This window comes from Branchiostoma floridae, chromosome 6 (assembly GCF_000003815.2).
Source record: "Branchiostoma floridae strain S238N-H82 chromosome 6, Bfl_VNyyK, whole genome shotgun sequence".
NCBI lineage: Eukaryota > Metazoa > Chordata > Leptocardii > Amphioxiformes > Branchiostomatidae > Branchiostoma > Branchiostoma floridae.
This window is the reverse complement of record NC_049984.1, coordinates 25,395,019-25,399,361: the sequence shown is the minus strand read 5'-3', so window position 1 is coordinate 25,399,361 and position 4,343 is coordinate 25,395,019. Positions and strand designations below refer to the sequence as shown.

General features: G+C 42.3%; 1 protein-coding gene and 2 long non-coding RNA genes across 3 annotated transcripts in view; all 3 read right to left on the bottom strand.

The window, feature by feature from the left end:
- Positions 1-4,343, bottom strand: part of LOC118418241 — a 72,828-nt gene that overhangs the window by 23,213 nt on the left and 45,272 nt on the right. The window lies entirely within an intron of this gene.
- On the bottom strand, positions 443-987 carry LOC118417203. The gene is made up of 3 exons (XR_004831328.1): positions 892-987; positions 648-746; positions 443-542 (listed from the first exon to the last, which is right to left on the bottom strand). It is a non-coding gene; the product is annotated as an uncharacterized LOC118417203 (long non-coding RNA).
- On the bottom strand, positions 3,800-4,315 carry LOC118417205. Its single transcript, XR_004831330.1, has 3 exons — positions 4,243-4,315; positions 3,999-4,097; positions 3,800-3,893 (listed from the first exon to the last, which is right to left on the bottom strand). It is a non-coding gene; the product is annotated as an uncharacterized LOC118417205 (long non-coding RNA).

Below are 4,343 nucleotides of genomic sequence, written 5' to 3'. Positions count from 1 at the left end.
ATGAAATGTGATGAGAACTTCCACATGTCCATTATGGGCTGCTATGGATAGTGGAGTGGTTCCATCCTGTGTGGGAGGATGAAATGTGACGAGAATAAACAATTGTTTCCCTCTGACGCAGTGACCCGTATCAGTTTTTACTAAGCGGAGGGCAATCTTAAATACAGCATCATATGACTGAATTTCCCGCTTCCGACACAGCGGCGCGAAGCAACTTTCACTAAGTGCTATAGAATATTGTATGTAACATATATGATATGTCACATACAGACATTACTAGCAGAAGCATTAGTCAATTTTCTTTACAACATACTGTACATCGTACTTGACTAGAGTGTTATTGTTACTCTCTTTACTGTCTGTATCATTGCAATTAGCCTACGGGCATGGATTTGCAAATGAATAAATTAAAAAAAAATGTTAGGTTTTTTCAGTAATATTACCTGCATAGCCTTGTCCACTTCTGCTCCAGCCTTCAGCAGCTGCTGCACAACTTCCACATGTCCCGTCTGGGCTGCTATGAACAGTGGAGTGGCTCCGTCCTGTAAGTCAATAGAACTTGATGAGAATGAATATCCGAAAGCAGCACATTTCGTACAACCGGCAAGTCTAAAGAAATGTTGTATTCTCATTTTAAACTGTCATACCTGCTTAGCCTTGTCCACTTCTGCTCCAGCCTTCAGCAGCTGCTGCACAACTTCCACATGTCCCTCCTGGGCTGCCATGTGTAATGGTGTGAATCCTTCCTGTAATCAGAGAACAGTAGTTCGTGTAAATAAACATGAAAAAACGGGTCTATCAGGTGCGATGTCGAAAGTCAACCTCTACTTGTTGAGGGGGAAATGATTAGATATCAATGATACATGTGTTGTACTTGTCCTACTATCTTACCTCATCAGCCTTGTTCACTTCTGCTCCAAACTCCAGCAACTGCTGCACAACTTCCACATGTCCATTATGGGCTGCTATGGATAGTGGAGTGGTTCCATCCTGTGTGGGAGGATGAAATGTGACGAGAATAAACAATTGTTTCCCTCTGACGCAGTGACCCGTATCAGTTTTTACTAAGCGGAGGGCAATCTTAAATACAGCATCATATGACTGAATTTCCCGCTTCCGACACAGCGGCGCGAAGCAACTTTCACTAAGTGCTGTAGAATATTTTATGTAACATATATGTTATGTCACATACAGACATTACTAGCAGAAGCATTAGTCAATTTTCTTTACAACATACTGTACATCGTACTTGACTAGAGTGTTATTGTTACTCTCTTTACTGTCTGTATCTTTACAACATACTGTACATCGTACTTGACTAGAGTGTTATTGTTATTCTCTTTACTGTCTGTATCATTGCAATTAGCCTACGGGCATGGATTTGCAAATGAATAAATTAAAAAAAAATTGTTAGGTTTTTTCAGTAATATTACCTGCATAGCCTTGTCCACTTCTGCTCCAGCCTTCAGCAGCTGCTGCACAACTTCCACATGTCCCGTCTGGGCTGCTATGAACAGTGGAGTGGCTCCGTTCTGAAAGTCAATAGAACTTGATGAGAATGAATATCCGAAAGCAGCACACTTCGTACAACCGGCAAGTCTAAAGAAATGTTGTATTCTCATTTTAAACTGTCATACCTGCTTAGCCTTGTCCACTTCTGCTCCAGCCTTCAGCAGCTGCTGCACAACTTCCACATGTCCCTCCTGGGCTGCCATGTGTAATGGTGTGAATCCTTCCTGTAATCAGAGAACAGTAGTTCGTGTAAATAAACATGAAAAAACGGGTCTATCAGGTGCGATGTCGAAAGTCAACCTCTACTTGTTGAGGGGGAAATGATTAGATATCAATGATACATGTGTTGTACTTGTCCTACTATCTTACCTCATCAGCCTTGTTCACTTCTGCTCCAAACTCCAGCAACTGCTGCACAACTTCCACATGTCCATTATGGGCTGCTATGGATAGTGGAGTGGTTCCATCCTGTGTGGGAGGATGAAATGTGACGAGAATAAACAATTGTTTCCCTCTGACGCAGTGACCCGTATCAGTTTTTACTAAGCGGAGGGCAATCTTAAATACAGCATCATATGACTGAATTTCCCGCTTCCGACACAGCGGCGCGAAGCAACTTTCACTAAGTGCTATAGAATATTTTATGTAACATATATGATATTTTGACATTAGTCAATTTTCTTTACAACATACTGTACATCGTACTTGACTAGAGTGTTATTGTTACTCTCTTTACTGTCTGTATCATTGCAATTAGCCTACGGGCATGGATTTGCAAATGAATAAATTAAAAAAAAATTGTTAGGTTTTTTCAGTAATATTACCTGCATAGCCTTGTCCACTTCTGCTCCAGCCTTCAGCAGCTGCTGCACAACTTCCACATGTCCCGTCTGGGCTGCTATGAACAGTGGAGTGGCTCCGTTCTGAAAGTCAATAGAACTTGATGAGAATGAATATCCGAAAGCAGCACATTTCGTACAACCGGCAAGTCTAAAGAAATGTTGTATTCTCATTTTAAACTGTCATACCTGCTTAGCCTTGTCCACTTCTGCTCCAGCCTTCAGCAGCTGCTGCACAACTTCAACATGTCCCTCCTGGGCTGCCATGTGTAATGGTGTGAATCCTTCCTGTAATCAGAGAACAGTAGTTCGTGTAAATAAACATGAAAAAACGGGTCTATCAGGTGCGATGTCGAAAGTCAACCTCTACTTGTTGAGGGGGAAATGATTAGATATCAATGATACATGTGTTGTACTTGTCCTACTATCTTACCTCATCAGCCTTGTTCACTTCTGCTCCAAACTCCAGCAACTGCTGCACAACTTCCACATGTCCATTATGGGCTGCTATGGATGGTGGAGTGGTTCCGTTCTGTGTGGAATCAGGAGTAACATATGATGTGAAAATGAACAATTGTCTCCTGTCGGCACAACGACCCGTATCAAATTTTACTCAGTGGAGGGCAACAAAATCTTTTATGTAACATATTTAATATAATGCATAATATATGTTTATGTATCCATTCCTTACGTTTTTAGCCTTGTCCACATTTGCCCCGCCCTTCAGCAGCTGCTGCACAACTTCCACATGTCCATTCTGGGCTGCTATGGACAGTGGTGTGACTCCGTCCTGTGAGTGAGTAGAACTTAATGAGAATAAGCCAGTATCGGAAAAGACTACCGGCAAGTCTAAAGAACTAATGTAACGTTTTAAACTGTCATTTTAAACTGTCTTACCTGGGGCGCCTTGTCCACTTCGGGTCCAGCCTCCAGCAGCTGCTGCACAACTTCCACATGTCCCTCCTGGGCCGCTATGGATAGTGGTGTGGCTCCGTCCTGTGAGTGGGTAGAACTTAATGAGAATGAGCATAGGAAAAGAGCACATTATGTCCATTATGGGCTGCTATGGATAGTGGAGTGGTTCCATCCTGTGTGGGAGGATGAAATGTGACGAGAATAAACAATTGTTTCCCTCTGACGCAGTGACCCGTATCAGTTTTTACTAAGCGGAGGGCAATCTTAAATACAGCATCATATGACTGAATTTCCCGCTTCCGACACAGCGGCGCGAAGCAACTTTCACTAAGTGCTATAGAATATTTTATGTAACATATATGATATTTTGACATTAGTCAATTTTCTTTACAACATACTGTACATCGTACTTGACTAGAGTGTTATTGTTACTCTCTTTACTGTCTGTATCATTGCAATTAGCCTACGGGCATGGATTTGCAAATGAATAAATTAAAAAAAAATGTTAGGTTTTTTCAGTAATATTACCTGCATAGCCTTGTCCACTTCTGCTCCAGCCTTCAGCAGCTGCTGCACAACTTCCACATGTCCCGTCTGGGCTGCTATGAACAGTGGAGTGGCTCCGTTCTGAAAGTCAATAGAACTTGATGAGAATGAATATCCGAAAGCAGCACATTTCGTACAACCGGCAAGTCTAAAGAAATGTTGTATTCTCATTTTAAACTGTCATACCTGCTTAGCCTTGTCCACTTCTGCTCCAGCCTTCAGCAGCTGCTGCACAACTTCCACATGTCCCTCCTGGGCTGCCATGTGTAATGGTGTGAATCCTTCCTGTAATCAGAGAACAGTAGTTCGTGTAAATAAACATGAAAAAACGGGTCTATCAGGTGCGATGTCGAAAGTCAACCTCTACTTGTTGAGGGGGAAATGATTAGATATCAATGATACATGTGTTGTACTTGTCCTACTATCTTACCTCATCAGCCTTGTTCACTTCTGCTCCAAACTCCAGCAACTGCTGCACAACTTCCACATGTCCATTATGGGCTGCTATGGATGGTGGAGTGGTTCCGTTCT